At 42.6% G+C, this 20546-nt stretch overlaps 1 protein-coding gene across 2 annotated transcripts in view; it reads left to right on the top strand.

Moving 5' to 3' along the window:
* The first annotated feature begins 1165 nt into the window (after positions 1-1165).
* chd9 (chromodomain helicase DNA binding protein 9) overlaps positions 1166-20546 on the top strand; it is a 196967-nt gene continuing 177586 nt past the window's right edge. Inside the window, exon 1 of one of the 2 annotated variants that reach the window (XM_078400388.1) lies at positions 1166-1377. The gene's annotated coding sequence lies outside the window, so the exon portion shown is untranslated. Of the gene's footprint in view, positions 1378-2563; positions 2647-20546 lie in introns of those variants that run through there. The other variant, XM_078400385.1, reaches the window with a different exon arrangement.

Below are 20546 nucleotides of genomic sequence, written 5' to 3'. Positions count from 1 at the left end.
CAAATGGGTGCTTAACAGTTGACAGAGATGGTGGGCCAAAAGGCGTGTTTTTATCTCTCAAAAACAATTTAAAAGGGGAGTAGGGGAAAGAACCACTTGCACCTCCAAGAAACCACTGCTTTTGAGAGAAAAGGATAATTTGCATGTCCAAGAATCCATTGGTAATGACGGAAAAGAACCATTTACTTTCCCAGCCAGCCGCTGTTATTGAGCGAAAAGGACCATTTGCATGATAATTCTGGATGAGAAACATTTGCAAGTAAATGAAACCATTGCTTGTTTGGGAAAATAACCTTTCCACGTGCAAAATAGCCAATGCTTGTTAGGGAAAAAGGTCCATTTGCATGACGAAGAGATACAAAATGCTGGAGTAACTCAGCAGGACAGGCAGCATCTCTAGAGAGAAGGAATGGGGGATATTTCACGTCAAGACACTTCTTCAAACTGAGGTATTGCCTGAATGTGTAGGGAATCGGATAGTTTCTCAGTCTGAAGAAGGGTCTCGATCCGAAACATCACCCATTCCTTCTCTCCAGAGATGCTGCTTGTCCCGCTGAGTCACTCCAGCATTTTGTGTCTATCTTTTGTATAAACCAGCCTCTGCTGTTGCTGGTCTCTCTCCCTATCAATACCATTCTCCTGCCTTCTCCCCATAACCCTCTGCCACCCGTGCTTTGACTTAGCCAACTGTGCCCAATAAATTCCACATTCACCGCCCGTCTGGCTTCCAGAATTGACTGTGGGGGGAAAAAATTTGTCGCGGTGGCAATGAAACTTGCTTGGTTCTTGTTACCTGCACGAAGTAAGTCTCTCCTTTTCAAGGTTAATATTTATTTAGGCCAATTTGCAGCCTGCTTTAGCAGCAACCAAGCCAGCCTCTGACCTGCAGCCCCAGGTCTGATTGACGTGTGGGCGGCTGAGCCCAGAAGCTTCGCTTCGCCTCTTTTCCCCCCCCTCCCCCTCGGGCTCAGCCAATCAGCGACGCCGGCAGTCCCCGCAGCGGCGGTGCCGCGGATGTAAGGCGACCGCTGATTGGCTGCCCCCGCTTGGCGGCCATGACAGTCTGGGACGGCGCCACCGACGCCGGGCTTTTCGCCCCCAAAAAAATTCCCGTCCCCGAAATGTCGCCACCGCTTGCGCCGGGGAGCACCCGCCGTGCCCCCCCCCACACCCACCCTCCAAGCAAATACAACAACTAATTCTAATAAAGCAGCCGAGTCGGCAGTGACCCCGAAAAGCAGCCAGTGTCCAATCAGAAAACAAAAAAGAAATATGCAAATATATCACGTTAGTCGGAGCGCTGAGGTCGACTCCGTACTAAACTTCGCAAATAATCATTCTTCATAAATACTTCCTTTAGAGCCGGCTTTTCCTCTGGTAAGTTCAGCTTCCAGCAACCAGCAACAATGAGATCCCAAAGTGGGGGGGTTTCTCTTATTATTTTTTTCCCCCCTTTCTGTCGTGATTTTTGTGGGGTTTATGTCTCGTTATTTTTTTTTTTTAAGGGAGGGGGGGGGGTTTACAATTAATGTGGGAAGTGGGCCACTCTTCTGGGATAAGTGAAATGTAACTTCTATTGCACACAACCTGTGAAAGGCTGGCAGCCTTGGGTTTTTTTTCCTTCCCTTTTCCTCTCTCTCTCTCTCACTCTGTGCCTCCTTCTCTCCGGGCTTTCCTGGTGTAGCTGTAAAGGCCGATGGCGCAGCTCGGTGTGTCCCTACTCGCCTCGTTTTTTCTTTCGCTGTGGAAATAGCTGCGGCCGTTCCTGTCAGCGGCCTCCGACCTCGGCGGCGGCGGCGGCGGCGTCGTCGTCTTGTGCTGTCAGCGACCGCACCGTTCCTGTCAGCGGGGTTTTAATCTCCCTCTCTTATCTCTCTCTCTCTCTCCCCCTCTCTTGGCGTCGTCTTGTCCTGTCAGTGAACCGCCCGCCCGGTTTTTTTTTTTTACCCCACCTCTCTCTCTCTCCCTCATGGCGCGTTTTGCTGTCAGCGCCCGCCCGCCCGCCTGCTGCCCGCGCTCCGACCGTTGCTGTCAGCGCCCGCCGGCCCGGACTGCACCCTCGCGCCATTCCTGTCAGCGCGCGACCCCCCCCGCCGCCCCCCCCGCACTCCTTGTGTTGTCGGCGCCAGGCTCTTCCATCCTCGCGCCGTCTCTCCTCTCCTGTCCTGTACTGTCCTGTCAGCGGACGGGAAGGGGGGCTTCCATTTCCTGTCAGTGCCCGCCCGCCCGGGCTCTTGTCTTGTCCTGTCCTGTCCTCCTCATGATGCCTTCCAGTCAGGTTCTTGCACCTTCCTTCCTTCCTTCCTTCCCTCCCTCCATCCCTCCCTGTCCTGTCAGCCCAACCTCGCGCCATTCCTGTCAGCGCTCCTGCTGCACCCGTCCCGTCCCGTCCCTGGCCTCTCGTCGTCCTGTCAGCGCCCGGGCGGGAACTCCCCCATTCCCGCGCGCTCCTGCCAGCGCCCGGCCGTTGCCCCATTCGCGCCCCGGGGCGGCTGCTGCTGCTGGAGGACGAGGGGAGAGAGAGAGAGAGAGAGAGATAGAGAGAAGAGGAGGAGGAGGAGGACGACGCCACAACATCCCCCGCGCCCGTTACTTTGCGCTCGGCCGAGCAGCAGCAGCAGCAACAACAACGACGTGGGGAAACACGTGCGTGCAATGTCGGGCTGGGACTGGCAACGCGCAACAATAATAATAATAACAACAACAGCACAAAAAAAAACCCCAGACGGGAAGACAAACGGGTGGGGGGAGGAGGAAGGGGAGACACTGGGGCCCCACTTCTTGTGTGGTCGTTTTAAGGAGGTGGAGGGGATGTGGGGTAGGGTAGGGTAGGACAGGACGAGGAGAAGGCATTGCCCTGGGAGGGAAGAGGATGTGTCTGTTCTGACCGCATGAGTCACGGCTCCATTGTACAGCAGGGCTCCACTGACTGACTCACACTGGTGGTGTCGCGCCGCCAGCTGCTTATCCCTTCAAGGAGGCGTCGAATGGCCAGGACGTGAAACTGCCTAGTGTTTTCAGACTTGTACAATCCAGTTCAACACATGAGCCTTGATGCAATTTCAGTCTACGCAAAGAAATTTGTATGCATACTTCTCTCTATCTGAAATACACACACACACAGGCGCACAGACACAGAAGTGCCCAATATATGTTATTTGCAGACTGCATCTGTTTGAGACTCGAATTGCAGGACGTAATGGTCGTGATGTATTTCTCCTAAAGTTTGCTCTACTGTTTTCATATAGTTTTACGGGTTGTGGCAATTCATCATCGCTGTGTGTGGTGGGGATGTCAGAGTGAAATCCTGCTTCAATTAATGATTTGGAAATTCCCATTGTGTGCTTCATTTAATTATGACTAGTATAGTAACATGGTATAAGGAGGCTAAACTCGGAGGACAGGATTGGCATTGACAGGGGCAATGAACTAATTTGTTCAATTTTCTGTCACGAGGACCTGAACTTTTGGATTTCCTATTCTTCTCAACCCTCACTTCTGTAGTGGTTTGGGGCTCATGTTAAGAGTTTTTTTTCACCAACATCTTCAATGTAATTTGGCGCATGAGAAACCAGGTGGCTAGCCAATGTTTGTCTCCAATTAATGTCACCAAGATAGACTATCTGGTCCCATCGATATAGTTGCTTGGTTCTGATGTATTTTGATATATCCAAGGGAATTTGAATGTGTTAAGTAAATAAATGTCACTATTTTAGCCTGAGCCTGTGATCATGTGATCAGTATGTGCCAATTTTGTTGTTTTTCCAGTAAGTCCGTTTTAAGAGTTGGTGTTACTATGTAATATTTGTGCAAATCTACCCAAGAATGATTTTATTTTCTTTACAGCATTGTTGCTTCAAACCACCTTTCACATTTCGATTCTCGTATTGCAGCATATAATTAAATGTTTGGTTTTTACTGACCACTTCCAGTGATATTTTTGTTCTCTGCATGTGCAAATATAAGAAATATCCTGATCATTAGTTTAGAGATTTTTCTTAACTTTTAACCCATCTTCCATAAGAGCCATAGATATGTGAGCCGCAAGAAAAGATTGGAATCAGACTGTTCTACTTTTCCTACTTGGAATTATTGTGGAAGTGTTTACTGCAGTTATCCCAATCTCTCTTCGTTTGCCCTATTTTCCATTCAGAGCTAAATAAATAAAAAGGAAAGATATAAACTTTTCATTTTGTGAAGCAAGCATAACAGTCATACAGTGTAGAAACAGGCCCTTCGGCCCAACTCGCCCACACCAACCAACATGTCCAATCTACACTAGTCCGATCTGCCTGTGTTTGGCCTCTGTACCTGTCCAAATGTTTCTTAAATGTTGCGTTACTACCTACCTCAACTACCTCAACTCGTTCCATACACTCACCATCCTCCATGTTTAAAAAACAATCTTACACCCTTCGCGTCATGTTCACTATCGTTTTTTGTGCCAGGAAATCACTTGAAAACGTACCCCCGGCCAAGCAATTCAAAAACATTCTAAGTAGTTACTGTCTCACCTATCTTGCTCTTTTTAAATCAAAATACTGTCTCGTATTTGACTAGCTTCCACTGGTAGCTCAGTTATAATCCCAGATAGCATATAAGAAAGAACATCCCACACAATCTGCCTTGATGAATTACAGTTGTATGATTTTTCTCGCCAATTATGTGGCTGGGCATAAATATATGCCTTTTAGTACTGTATTGTTTTAATGTCACCAGTTCAATCACCAGATTTTTGTTCCTTTTACAAAAATGAATCCCTTTTTTTCCCTGTCTTCCACAATATTGGTATTTTAAAGCTCAACTAGCCATTGATTAACATCTCCAGCTTATTTTCCAGGTTTTATTTCTATACTCTGATCTTAGTGTTATCTAACTTTTCACATTCTTTGACAATGATAATTTCAACAGGTACTGCACATGTGGTTTATCTCAAAATTATGGCTGGTTAATTAGGCTATGCATTAGACCCTGCACAGTGAATATATTTGGTGTCACTTATTGCATTGTAAATTACACTTAAATCTCATTTAACCCAATTTTGTGGTGGCAATAACGTAGAATGGGTGAGGTTGTGCTGTTAAACATAAATTAACTATCAGGATTGATGTTTTTGTCAATCCTGAAAATAGATTCTGGATAATAGAAATAGGTTTTGGATCAGTAGTGAATGTTTAGAAAATATAGTTTTTGAGAGAGACGAGTCTGAAAAATAACCAAATAATGTGGACTGTGTAGTTCACAATTCTTTTAAACCTAAGTGAGTGTTTCTTGAGTATCCATCACTTGATTTATGGGAATTCTATGCCTGGGAAATTAATGTGTTTCTTATGTAATGCTTGTTGAAGGTTACTTTTTATTGTTTTCAGTTGTTGTTGATAATTTGAGAATTTCAAAATGTTCCATTGAGATTTGGTGAATTAATCTTGGAATTATACATTTTGAAGTTAGGAACATGATTTTGTGTTGTATTGATAGTAAATTAATCAGCAGTATTGACCAAAACAACGATATTGCTGGAGACGAGATAGATAGCAGTGGAAAACATGGGAAGGCTAAACAAATATTTTTGTAATGTTTTCTGGAAGAGAAGAAACCTTCACTATTAATACATCAAATTAATCTATTGCAACGTTAGTTGTTTGCCGATCTGCATGTAGATTGTTTATCCCAGAGTCTTAAAGCAAGTAAATAAGAATGTTATAAAATTCCTATTATCATCTCCTATTCTCTGATTTGTATTTCTTCCTAGGAGTTTGGCTCACTTTCAAGTATTTTTTGTTTTATTCCTGATTTATGCACTGTTTTCTAAGATTGGAAAATTGCACATCTTGCTCACTATTTACGAAAAGCAAGAGGGGAAAATGAGGAAATTGCAGGCCTGTCAATCTGATATCTAGTGCTGAGAGATTACTAGATTCTATGGTACACAATAGTGACTGAATCTCTTGAAAATCTTCAGCTGATCAGAGTTGGGTTTGATAACAGTAGGTGATCAGCCTGACTAAATTGTCCAACGAGGACTGAGAACAGGGGAATGGAGATTGCCAGTATATTTTATTTGTTCATAAAGTACAAAGATTGATAGAAGTCTCTTCATAAGTTGGCTTGATTCCGAAGTTCATGAATTGATGACAGGCTATTGACTGGTTTGGCAAGTGGCGGAGCAGCAGTTGAGACAGTATTGGGAAATTGGGCAGTATAATAGGCAGGCCGGACTGGACATTAAGTGATGGAATAGGAAGGCACATATATCCAATTTCATGGCAAACATGGACTGTAAATAATCTACAGCACAACATATTATAAAATAGTAGATTCTGAACGGGCAAAACTATGGTAAATGGATAACACTATCAGAAAAGTAAAAATTAAACTTCAAAAGAATGGAATTGTAAGGGTAAAAAGACCCTAATGGGAGTTATCTATAGGCCCCCAAACAGTAGCCTCGACATAGGGTGCAAGTTGAATCAGGAGATAAAATTGGCGTGTCACAAATGTAATGCTACGGTGGTTATGGGATATTTCAACATGCAGGTAGACTGGGAAAATCAGGTTGGAAATGGACCCCAGGAAAGAGAGTTTGTAGAGTGCCTTCGAGATGGATTCTTAGAACAGCTTGTACTGGAGCCTACCCGGGAGAAGGCAATTCTGGATTTAGTGTTGTGTAATGATCCTGATCTGATAAGGGGACTAGAGGTAAAAGAGCCATTAGGAGGCAGTGATCACAACATGATAAGTTTTACTCTGCAAATGGAAAGGCAGAAGGGAAAATCGGAAGTGTCGGTATTACAGTATAGCAAAGGGGATTACAGAGGCATGAGGCAGGAGCTGGCCAAAATTAACTGGAAGGAGGCCCTAGCAGGGAAGACGGTAGAACAGCAATGGCAGGTATTCCTGGGAATAATGCAGAGGTTGCAGGATCAATTTATCCCAAAGAGGCGGAAAGACTCTAAGGGGAGTAAGAGACACCTGTGGCTGACAGCATAAAAATTAAGGAGAGGAAGTATAACATAGCAAAGAAGAGTGGGAAGACAGAGGATTGGGACTCTTTTAAAGAGCAACAAAAGTTAACTAAAAAGGCAATACGGGGAGAAACGATGAGGTACGAGGGTAAACTAGCCAATAATATAAAGGAGGATAGCAAAAGTATTTTTAGGCAAATGTGGGTCCCTTGAAGACAGAAGCAGGGGAATTTATTATGGGGAACAAAGAAATGGCAGACGAGTTAAACCGATACTTTGGATCTGTGTTTACTGAGGAGGATACACACAATCTCCCAAATGTTCTAGGGGCCGGAGAACCTAGGGTGATGGAGGAACTGAAGGAAATCCACATTAGGCAGGAAATGGTTTTGGGTAGACTGATGGGACTGAAGGCTGATAAATCCCCAGGGCCTGATGGTCTGCATCTCAGGGTACTTAAGGAGGTGGCTCTAGAAATAGTGGAAGCATTGGAGATCATTTTTCAATGTTCTATAGATTCAGGATCAGTTCCTGTGGATTGGAGAATAGCAAATGTTATCCCACTTTTTAAGAAAGGAGGGAGAGAGAAAACGGGTAATTATAGACCAGTTAGTCTGACATCAGTGGTGGGGAAGATGCTGGAGTCAATTATAAAAGATGAAATTGCTGAGCATTTGGATAGCAGTAACAGGATCATTCCGAGTCAGCATGGATTTACGAAGGGGAAATCATGCTTGACAAATCTACTGGAATTTTTTGAGGATGTAACTAGGAAAATTGACAGGGGAGAGTCAGTGGATGTGGTGTACCTCGACTTTCAGAAAGCCTTCGACAAGGTCCCACATAGGAGATTAGTGGGCAAAATTAGAGCACATGGTATTGGGGGTAGGGTACTGACATGGATAGAAAATTGGTTGACAGACAGAAAGCAAAGAGTGGGGATAAATGGGTCCCTTTCGGAATGGCAGGCAGTGACCAGTGGGGTACCGCAAGGTTCGGTGCTGGGACCGCAGCTATTTACGATATACATTAATGACTTAGATGAAGGGATTAAAAGTACCATTAGCAAATTTGCAGATGATACTAAGCTGGGGGGTAGTGTGAATTGTGAGGAAGATGCAATGAGGCTGCAGGGTGACTTGGACAGGTTGTGTGAGTGGGTGGATGCATGGCAGATGCAGTTTAATGTGGATAAGTGTGAGGTTATTCACTTTGGAGGTAAGAATAGAAAGGCAGATTATTATCTGAATGGTGTCAAGTTAGGAAGAGGGGATGTTCAACGAGATCTGGGTGTCCTAGTGCATCAGTCACTGAAAGGAAGCATGCAGGTACAGCAGGCAGTGAAGAAAGCCAATGGAATGTTGGCCTTCGTAACAAGAGGAGTTGAGTATAGGAGCAAAGAGGTCCTTCTACAGTTGTACCGGGCCCTGGTGAGACCGCACCTGGAGTACTGTGTGCAGTTTTGGTCTCCAAATTTGAGGAAGGATATTCTTGCTATTGAGGGCGTGAGGTTGATTCCCGGAATGGCGGGACTGTCGTATGTTGAAATGCTGGAGCAATTAGGCTTGTATACACTGGAATTTAGAAGGATGAGGGGGGATCTTATTGAAACATATAAGATAATTAGGGGATTGGACACATTAGAGGCAGGAAACATGTTCCCAATGTTGGGGGAGTCCAGAACAAGGGGCCACAGTTTAAGAATAAGGGGTAGGCCATTTAGAACGGAGATGGGGAAGAACTTTTTCAGTCAGAGAGTGGTGAAGGTGTGGAATTCTCTGCCTCAGAAGGCAGTGGAGGCCAGTTCGTTGGATGCTTTCAAGAGAGAGCTGGATAGAGCTCTTAAGGATAGCGGAGTGAGGGGATATGGGGAGAAGGCAGGAACGGGGTACTGATTGAGAGTGATCAGCCATGATCGCATTGAATGGCGGTGCTGGCTCGAAGGGCTGAATGGCCTACTCCTGCACCTATTGTCTATTGTCTATTGACAGTGTTTCAGTCACTATTTCAGAACAAAAATTACAAGAAGCGATCACTCAGACTGGCGTAATATGGCTCGGATCAGTTAAGGGTGAATTGATCAAAGGGTTTGAAACATGAGAAATGAATCATTGCTGGAGTATGTCACTTGGTCTCCAATAACTGTCCTCTCCCATTCTTATGTTCAGGAATTCTTATGTCAGCAGATACTGATTTACACCAAAGATAGACACAAAATGCTGGAGTAACTCAGCGGGTCTGGCAGCATCTCTGGAGAAAAGGAATAGGTGACGTTTTGGGTCAAGACCATCTGAGTCGGTCTGAAGAAAGGTCTCGCCCCGAAACATCACCTATTCCTTTTGTACAGAGATGCTGTCTGGCCCTCTCCCATTTTTATCCTGCGGATCATCATTGAATTAAGTCTCATCCACATAAATATTGTGATTGTAGTAGGAGGTCAGAGGATGGTTTTTCAGGGGAGAATAACCCTTCCTGTCATTCCAAATCCTTTGCAACATTTACAAGTCAAGTCAATTTTATTTGTATAGCACATTTAAAAACAACCCACGTTGACCAAAGTGCTGCACATCTGATTAGGAAAAAAAAAAAGAAACATACAGTGGCAGGCAGCCAAACACAACGGCGCGGCCATCTTGAACAAAATGTTTAACTAAAGCAGAATGGTGTCCCGCGGCCGCGCCGCACCGGGCGATGGAAGCCCCCCCCCCCACATACACAACCAAAACAAAACACCCCACCACCAACACACAAACAAAACGGGTTGTCTGTGGTAGCTAGAAGTTGAATGGCTGTGTCAGCTTGAGACCTACTGTACTGATGAAGGAATATCCGTCTGGCAGTGAAGTGGTTTTCAGGTGGTACTGGCCAGAGACCTGCTGGCAGTGAATGAGGGCAGTGAATCCAGCTGTTGGGCACTGTGCTTCTGGGCCTGTTGGAGGTGTCCAGCTGTGGTGGGCACTGGAACTGCAAGGATGTCTAGCTGTGTTGGGCAGTAAGATGCCGGAACGGTCGGGGACATCTTGCTTGTTTTGGCACAGGGGTGCTGGATCTGCCGGGGGTGTCCAGCTGTTGTAGCACTGAACTACAGAGGGTGCCTAGTTGTATGCAGCACTGGAACTGCAAGGGGTGTCCAGCTGTTTGCATAATTGTAACTGTAGGGGGTTTCCAGCTGTTTGGAGCATTGAAACAGCAGGGGGTCTCCAGCTGTCTGCAGCAATGGAACTGCAGGGGGTCTCCAGCTGTTTGGAGCACTGGAATTGCACGGGGTGTCCAGCTGTTTGCAGCATTGGAACTGCAGGGGGTGTTCAGCTGTTTGCAGCACTGGAACTGCAGGGGGTGTCCAGATGTATGAAGCACTGGAACTGCAGAGGGTGTCCTGCTGTGCTGGCCTAATTTGCTGTATCTGCAGAATGGTTACTGGAACTACACGAGACGTCCTGCTGTACTTGGCGATAAGCTGCTGGATCTGCAGGGTGTGTTCAGCTGAGCTGGGTAGTGTGTGACTTGTGAACTTCAAGTCTTCATTTCATTAAGGGAAACAGACGATCTCTTGGAGGCCCTCTTGGTAGAATCTCAAAACTCAAATTAAATCGAGTTTATATATGTTTTAAATACAAAGACACAATACAGAACTACAGTTCCAATGGTACACAAAGACAATAAATGATTAACAACAGCCAATGGCCATATTTATCTACTAAGCTTTAATATTTTGAACTTAGACAAGTAAATTAACAGAATTATTGAGCATATTGTAACTGCCAAGACACCACTAAATATTCATAAACTTGTGCTGGTAAAAACTAATTTATATGGATTGTGTAGGAAGGAACTGCAGATGCTGGTTTAAACTGAAGATAGACACAAAATGCTGGAGCAACTCCGAGGTGCAAGCAACAAGGGATTTGTCATAGCATGATGGATTACACTCAACTTGAAAGAGTACAACTTCAACCACTCTTGAGTATCTCAATCCCATCCAAGGCAAAGCAGCTGATTAGAGTGTCATCCACCAACCTAAACATTAATTCACTCCACCACTGGCACCCTGACTGCAGTATGGACCATCGGCATCATATCCTGCTATTTCCCCAAGGAAACTACAACAGAACCTTCCAAACCTACACATTCAGACAACAAGAAGAGCATGAGCCTTAAGGTCATTGGATCAACCATTTGCAGATTCCCCTTGTGGTTATACACTATCCTGGGAATGTATTGTTCCTTCACTATCACTGAGTCAGAACTCTGGAACTCCTTCCCAAACAGTATTGAGAGACCCTTCACCAAAATGACTACCAGCAGTTCAAGAAGGTGGCTCTTTGTCAACTTCTGAAGGGATGGGCAATAAATGCTAGCCGGACTACCGATGCCCACAACCGAAAACTAACTAATTCTTATTTCAGTTGATGGGTGAATCCTGGCCATAGACAGTGGAACATAATTATTTCCTGGGAGGCCCAGATTGACAGCTCTAGCACTTTTTTTTGAGGGGTCCCTTAAGCAACATGGATTTTACGTCGAGTCCGTAGAACTGGGTACTAATGTTTTTGGTCATGTTTGAAGGCACAACAAATATTATAGTAGTTCATAGAAAATTGTTATGGATAGGTGATGTTTCGGATCGGAACACTGCGTCAGATTGATTGTAGTGGGGGGAGAAAGCTTGGAAAAAACGTGGGGGTGCCACAAAGCTTGGCAAGTGATAGGTGGATATAGGTTAGTGTGTTTATTTTAGAGATACAGCATAGAAACGGGCCCTTTGGCCAACCAAGTTGGCTGACCAATGATCACGCGTACGCTAAACACTAGGGGCAATTTTACAGAGACCAATTAACCTAGAAACCTGCACGTCTTTGGAATGTGGGAAGAAACCAGAGCACCCAGAGAAATCCCACGTGGTCACAGGGAGAGCGTGCAAACTCCGTATAGACAGCACCCGTAGTCATGAATGAACCCAGATCTCTGGTGCTCTCAAGCAGCAAGTCCATCACTGCACCACTGTATATTTAATAAGAGCTGCAAGAACAGTGAGTACAAACCAGATGAACTTGCACTGGCTGATCCCAGGTTGTGCCTTTTAAGGATAAATGCATAGACTGACTTCAGACCAGACTGACATCCTAGAAAAAAATATTGGAAATAAGTGGGGGTTTTTAAATGCCGCACAAGTCAAGGAATTCAGCATGTATTTGTTAAGGGAAGGTAGTTACTATCTATAGAGGATAAAAACAAAGGGGATTGATGAGGGTATTTTATGCTCGTCGTTTGACAGTTTCTGCTTTGAAACATGTGTCCAGCTCTCTTTTGAAGACCAGCTTAGATTCTCCACTTTTCACATGTTTTCTGTAATCAGTTCCAGAAGGCTCATAATTCTTTGTGAAAAGAACCACAATATAAGAATGTACTGCATTTAAAAAAAGAGCAAGTCTAGGCTGTGCTGCCCAAGCATTTGTTCCAAAGTTCAAGATCATGGCTGATCCTTCCTCTCAAGTCTTGTAATTCGGATTCTCACTTGATACCATGAATCTTTCAAGCTCCACTTTTAATAAACTTGTTTACTGAGCAACCACAGATTTCTGTTTGGAACATTTTAAAGATCAATGATTTTAAGTGGACATTTCTCTGCTTCTCTGATCTAAATGGTTCTCTTTATCCTGATACAATTTTACCACCACCCCTTCCCTCCCAATTTGAGGTTCTGCACACATCAAACTGACTTTGCAGCCTCTATCTGCCCCACATTTTCAATCTGGCATCTTTCAATTAAATACTGCTCATTTTTCTCAACTCCATTGAGTATTTGCAAAACTTACAGAATGTTTCCTCAGTTTATGTATGCTGCACTGATTCCAAGGCAATTATATCCTTTTGTTACTAAGGCCAATACGGCACACTGTAGGCCAGCTGTTGTCATCAAAACCACATACAAATGGTGTAGGACAACTTTAATGTTCTGCATCATACCTATTGCAAAAGACAATTAATTTATTATTACTTCCTCCCCTTGTTTACTCTGACTGTTATGCACAAGGACACCCAGATTCCTTTGAACAGCATATGCTTAGACATTTTCCAAGTTTTCCTAGCACAAGGAATAATTTCCTAACATAATTCCCCTTATTTTTCTCTATCTTTACTTCAATCTGCACGGCACAGTGGCACAGCGGTAGAGTTGCTGCCTTACAGCGAATGCAGCGCCGGAGACTCGGGTTCGATCCTGACTACGGGTGCTGTACTGTACGTAGTTTGTACGTTCTCCCCGTGACCTGCGTGGGTTTTCTCCGAGATCTTCGGTTTCCCCCCACACTCCAAAGACATACAGGTTTTAGGTTAATTGGCTGGGCAAATGTTTTTTTTAAATTGTCCCAAGTCCCGAAGGACCTGTTTTTGTGCTGTATCTCTAAATCTAAAATCTAAAAATCTAAAGATAGCATTCTTATTATGACTCCAATCTCCCACCCCTTTCTATTTCACCTCACTTCATCTATTAACATAGTGCAAATATGTTGCCACCTCATTTTATTCATGTGATAAAGAATGCTTCAACATGTGGAGCTTTTTGTGATTAAATCACCATGAATAGAAATTATTTTGGTTTTCTTTTTTTATTCTCTCCATTTGGCTCGAAATGGGATAAAATGTTTAAAATATGATTCCACCAAATCCTGTTCAGCTCCAGAATAATGTCCTATCAAAGCAGTGTAGTATTTCAAATCTGGTTACGCTCAGTGCCCCAGAACTGAATATTTCTGAATAGTTTTAGTCATTGGAAAAATTGCTGCAATTTTGGACCTTCTCTAATATATATTACACTACCTGATGGATTTGTAACATACATTTAGGCTCTCTAAATAAATTTTACCCTAATCCTACAGCCAGTGATGTTATAAGCATGAATGCCTTGAGCAGAAATGTTTGTTTTAAATTTATTGATTTGGCTGTTTTAATATGGTCCTGTTGATGATGTAGCTTCTTGCTTCAATTTGGAATTGACAACTTTTCAATTTTCAAAACAATTTGCAGATTGTGTGAGTGAGCAGTAGAAGGGAAGAACAGGTTAAATCAATAGCAGGAGGTGCTCTTTTTGTAGCCACAGTAAAGATGCACAGCCACTTTGTATATGTATATTATATTGGGACGGGAGATTCCATCATCAATAGCTTTATGAAAACTAGTTTACCCCATTGCCTCCATGCTTCCTTCATATTTGAAGTGTTCTATTTTGTACGTGCAATTGACCTTTTCACTGCACAAGCATAAACTATTTTGTTGCCTTGTCTTCCTGATGCTGAAAACATTTAATTTGCAATATTTTTAAACCTTCTGGATAGGAAATTAAGATTTGAAATCTGCAAATCAACTTTATTTTAAATGATGTACTAAATATGACCAATATTCGCTGTTGTGAGATATTGGGAATCTGGATCTTTAGGGGAAAGGTTGTGTATGCTAGACTAATTGAAAAGTTCTACTGGTCTTTAGCTAGTGGCATCAAGGGAAAAGGAATAATGATGACAAATAACTTTGAGCTGAGCTACAATCCAAGTCAGGACTGAATAGTCCACTCTTGTACAGTTTAGTGACTGGTTTGAGAAGGGTGGAGGTTTTACCTTCTGCATGTTTTCATTATGCATGCCTGTGCAGTAGGTGTGCTTGGACAGACATTGGAATTTATGATAATGTAAAATCAGACCTTTGGAAGTCAGTAATACTTAACCTTCGTAGTCTTTTGTGTAAATTGAGACAAATTAAATGGTATTGAAAATACATCTGGTCAGCATTATGATTGATGAACTGCTCCACAAGCCAAGTTATAGATCGTGCATTGCAGAATTGAATGAAATATTGAAATTTGAATCACCGTATGAAGTTGGATGGAAAATTGTTAGACAGGCCCCAATTACTCTTTATTTTTAACAAAGTCTGTGCCTTTTTTATTGTATGTATTTTGTAATTATAAACAGTACTGCATAGTTTTGGCAGAATCTATCCTTTTGTATCTGATAGCATGTTAAGTTTGCAGTTTCCTTGTTGGTTATGTGCTCTAACTGATTTATGCTAGTCTTTATACTTAACACAAAGTTTGTTCTGGTTCATTTGCTTCTTCCTATCCTCACCTTTATCTTTCCATTCTCATCCCTATTCATGCCTTGAACATGTTGTTCCATGTTTCCTTGGTATCAGCTTCGTGTGCAAAGTAAATTCCACACCATTAATGTACTTTTTCAAAAGAAATTGCTCTTAAAACTTTCTTTCATCGTTGGTATCTACCTTATGTATTCTCCTTCACTCTCGGCTCACCCAGAAGTGGAAACAGTTTCGTCATGTTCTTCATATCAAACCTATTTATAATCATAAAGAGTTCTATCCGAACTTAATGTCTTTATTTTGGAACCGAAAAGTCTGAGCTTGGATTGAATATTTTGTTGTTTGGGCTGTGCCAGAGCAGATATGGAACTACATGGTGGAACGGATGCAAGGAAGACAGTTAGCAAGACTTGGAATTGCAGACACTTTTGTCACTTCAGCAGAAATTAAAGGACTGATCTGTTAGAATTTAAAAAAATTCTGATAAGCTATGAATAGGCTAAAAAATAGCGAGAGGGCATTAACATGGAATTATCGCGAGATTGAAAGAGGAAGTTGGACATTTTTCGAAGACTGTTGAAATTTAATGTTTTGTTTAAATTTGGCAATTAAAATAGAATCTGTAACATGAAGGTTCGTTTAAATAAGCATTTTTTTTCATGAAAAGAGAAGGCAAGGGTTAGAAACATAGAAAAATAGGTGCAGGAGTAGGCCATTTGGCCCTCCGAACCAGCAACGCCATTCAATATGATCATGGCTGTTCATCTAAAATCAGTACTCAGTTCCTGCTTTTTCCCCATATCCCTTGATTCCCTTATTACTTATCACTTATTACTTAAACTTCACACACCCTTATCACCTTTAACCTTTGGCCAAATTAGGTACATGATAGTATCTGTCCAATGTCACTTAGATTATACATTATTGACACTGAAGCACCAGAGTTAATTGCCTTTGAAGGAGCGTGCCCTTCACTGTATGCCAATGATGGAAAAATTCTGTACATAATGTGAACAGTCTACGTGATCCATTCAGGTCATCACCTACCTCGCACCCTTAATGTGTACAATGCCCTGTGCTTTTCCTACCAATATGCTACACACTGGTTCGTTGCCCAAGACACTATGGTGTTACTTTGCTTAAGCAATCCGTTGAAATTGGTCCTTCGATAGCACAGCTAAGGTAGATGGATTTTTTGGGTCTCGACCTGAAACGTTGCCCATTTCCTTCTCTCCAGAGATGCTGCCTGACCCGCTAAATTGCGCCAGCATTTTGTGTCTATCTTGGATTTGCACCCCTTAACTCTGACATGTGCTTCCACAACAGTCACTGTTCCCAGTAGAATTGGACCTCAACATTATTACTCTCTGAGCCTTCACGGGATGATACTGCAAATGCTGTGCTTACTTAGAGTCATGCAACATGGAAAAAGGCCCTTCGGTTCAACTTGCCCATGCTGACCAAGATTCTATGCTAGTCCCACCACTTGACTGCTGCCAGCATGTCCCTGGGCAATATCAAATGCCTGTTCAAAATCCAGTATCTTCGAATCTGAGCAGCCTTCTTTGAGTTTGCACATCAGAGATTCAACATAATCTGCCATTACACATGAAATTATCACAAGATTGAAAGAGGAAGTTGGACATTTTTCATACTGTTGAAATTTAGTGCTTTGTTTGAACTTGGCAATAAAAATAGAATCTGTAACATGAAGGAACGTTTAAATAAGCATTATTTTTCATGAAAAGAGAAGGCAAGGGTTAGAATAGGTGCAGGAGTTGGCCATTTGGCCCTTCGAGCCAGCACCACCATTCAATATGATCATGGCAGATCACCTAAAATCAGTACTCCGTTCCTGCTTTTTCCCCATATCCCTTGATTCCTTTAGTCCTAGGCGCTAAATCTAACTCTCTCCTGAAAACATCCAGTGAATTGGCCTCCAATGTCTTCTGTGGCAGAGAATTCCACAGATTCACAACTCTCTGGGTGAATTTTTTTTTCTTCATCTCAGTCCTAAATGGCCAACCCCTTATTCTTAAACTGTGCCCCTGGTTCTGGACTCTCCCAACATCGGGGACATTTTTTGTGCATCTAGCCTGTCCAATTCTTTAAGAATTTTATATGTTTCTAAGATCGCCTCTCATCCTTCTAAATTCCAGTGAATATAAGCCCAGTCGACCCATTCTTCATCATATGTCAGTCCCGACATCCTGGCAATTAACCTGGTGAACCTATGCTGCACTCCCTCAAGGCCAATAATGTCCTTCCTCAAATTAGGAGACCGAATTGGCACACAATACACCATGTGTGGTCTCACCAGGGCCCTGTACAACGGCCGTAGGGCCGCCTTGCTCCTAAACACAAATCCTCTTGCAATGGCCAACATGCCATTAACTTTCTTCACTGCCTGCTGTACCTGCAGTGACTGATGTACAAGCACACCCAGGTCTCGTTGCACCTCCCCTTTTCCTAATCTGACACCGTTCAGATAATAATCTGCCTCCCTGTTCTTGCCATTAAATGTGGGTAACCTCACATTTATCCACATTATACTGCATCTGCCATGCATCTGCCCACTAATCGAACTGATCCAGTCTGTAGAACATTGGAAAATGATCATCAATGCATCCACGATTTCTAGGGCCACCACCTTGAGTATTCTGGGATGCAGACCATCTGGTTCTGGGGATTTATCTGCCTTCAGTCCCAACTGTTTATCTAACACTATTTCCTGATTAATGTGGATTCCTTCAGTTCTCCCCCACCCACTAGATCCTCGGTCCCCAAGTATTTCTGGGAGATTGTTTGTGTCTTCCTTGGTGAAGACAGAACCAAAGTTTAACTGTTCTTCCATTTCCTTGTTTCCCATTATAGATTCACCTGTCTGATTGGAAGGAACCTACATTTGTCTTCCCTAATCTTTTTCTTTTTACATATCTAAAGAAGCTTTTAAAGTCAGTTTTTATATTCCCCGCAAGCTTTCTTTCATGCTCTTTCCCCCCCCCCCCCCTCTTAATTAACCTCTTTGTCCTCCTCTATTGAATTCTAACTTTCTCCCAGTCCTCTGGTTTGCTGCTTCCGCTGTCCAATTTGTATGCCTCTTTCTTGGATTTAACACAATCCTTAATTTCCCTCGTTAACCATGGTTGAGCCGCCTTCCCCGTTTTATTTTTTCGCCAGACAGGGACGAACAATTTTTGGAGTTCATCCATGCGATCTTTAAATCTTTGCCATTGCATCTCCACCGTCATCCCTTGTAGTATAATTTGTCAGTCTATCCTAGCCAATTCCCATCTCATACCTTAAGTCTCCTTTAAGTTCAGGACCCTAGTCTCTGAATTAACCGTTTCACTCTCCATCCTAATGCAGAATTGCACCATATTATGGTCACTGTTGCCCAAGGGGCTTTGCACAACAGGTTGAGGTATTAAATTTGATAGCTGCATTAAATTGGCCCAAATGCTTTTATCCTATGCCCTAATTCCTGACCTAGAAACAGGTGTATCGTGTTTGGTTGCAAACTTATGCACAAATGTACTTATCTGTGTTTAATTACTACATTTAATGCTCATATACATTGTCAGCTGAAGTTTTATTTGCAGCAATTTTGGAAGCTAAGTTTTAATATCTTGCTCATTAATCTGATGGTGAGCTTTCGATTCGTTCAATCCCCTGTGAAGTGTTATTAAGTCCCTTGAATAACATATTTCTCCAAAAAAGTTCTGATTGCAAATAATTTTAACTACTTGCTGTGCATGATGACCCATGTCGCAACTTCAAGCATGAACACATCACCAGCCATGTGAGTGAGACCTTGAAGGGATTTTAGAACATAGATATTGTTGGATGGGACATGGTGCAGGTTAGAGAATGGATACTGGAGTTTTACTTGGGATGTTGATGGAAGGTGCTTGATTGTAGGACGGCTGGAAGAATGATGGAACATTAGAGCTAGATGTTACTAAGAAAGTAGGCAGCAGAGGGGCTGACGTAGGAGTGGACGCTGGCAATATTTACAGAGGTGGCAATCTAAACAAAGCATTACACCATATGTTTGCCATTGTGCATTGTTGACTAATCATGCAGAAAAGCATTTACTTTAAATGTTTGTGTTCTTCATGCGTACAGTTCTGTAATCATTCCAGTAATTGCAATGAATATACGAGGCAATTAAAAATGCCACCTAATTATTGCCATCCTTTCATCAATTTATCATTGTTTAGTTCCATAAACTTGCCTTTAAAATTTATATTCAATGTCAAACCTATCCAATTCGTAACATGGTACTTTTTTCTGGGCTGTAAATGTAACACTGACCCAAGTGAAATTAAAGTCATGCACCACTTATTTTGTTTTGCAACCTGTAAACCAGACAAACTTTAAAAATAAATGTTGATTGTAAATCTTTTCATGTCTTGCTTCTAGCATGCATCCGTCAAATTTCAGAGCACCAGAAGTATTGCATGCAAGTCAGCGATTTCCTGTTTATCTTAGCCAAGCATGTTTGTATTTGCTGATTGGGTGTGGGCATTTCTGACTAGGTCGGTACTTTTTGTCCATCCCTAGTTGCCAGTGTTCTGCTTTGAGATGGTGAAAGGAATTCGGTAGATTTTTGAGAGCCTTGTCGCTCACTTCCAAGAATACATTGAATTATTTTATATTTGCAGTGATTACATTATGGGTGTACTAATATAAACGTGGAGAAGACTACTTTGAGTTTGTGACATGCTTATTTGTGGTTTTAATTAACCTGGGAATGTATGGCCAGGAATAGGCCACAGTTCCTCAAGACTGCACCACCATTTGGTATGATCATGGCTTCTCAGCCTCGGGTCTCATTCCCTCTCCATAGCTCTCAATTCACTGATCTTTCAAAAAATGTATCTTTGAATACTTCCAGTAATCTAACATCAACGACTACGTGGTAGAGCGTTCTAGAGGTTCACCACCCCTGCAAGAGAAAATTCCTACATACATGTGACTTCCTTCTGTTTGTGGTATAACAAGACTCCGATCCTGGATTTATCCGAGTGAATGGCGTTTGAAATGTCTTCAATGCCAGCTTATCCTGTCTTAAAGAAGCAGACCAAAGTTGCACATTACACCCAAATGTGACCTCGGTATTACCCTGGACAGTTCTAACAATGTTTCTCCATTTCAAAATGCCAACTCTCGTGTAGTAAAGGCGAATGTGCTAGTTGCCTTCCCAACCACTTGTTGAATCTACCTGCTAACCTTTTGTGATGTGCAGAAACACACCTAGATCCCTTACACTCAGTTCATCTGCAGTCTTTAGACATTAAGACTGTGATCTTTTAGATTTCTCTTCCTGAATGAAGTATTTGATTTGACATTTTTCCATATTAAACTCAATTTGCCATGTTTACATTCTCATTAAAACCATCTTGCTCTTGAATGGATTAAAATAGCCTTGTGATCTCCCAACTATTTTAAAGTTGTTGACAAACCTGACAAGAGGGGTCATGACAT

Source organism: Rhinoraja longicauda, chromosome 6 (assembly GCF_053455715.1).
Source record: "Rhinoraja longicauda isolate Sanriku21f chromosome 6, sRhiLon1.1, whole genome shotgun sequence".
Classification (NCBI taxonomy): Eukaryota; Metazoa; Chordata; class Chondrichthyes; order Rajiformes; family Arhynchobatidae; genus Rhinoraja; species Rhinoraja longicauda.
This window is presented reverse-complemented; position numbering and strand designations above follow the sequence as displayed.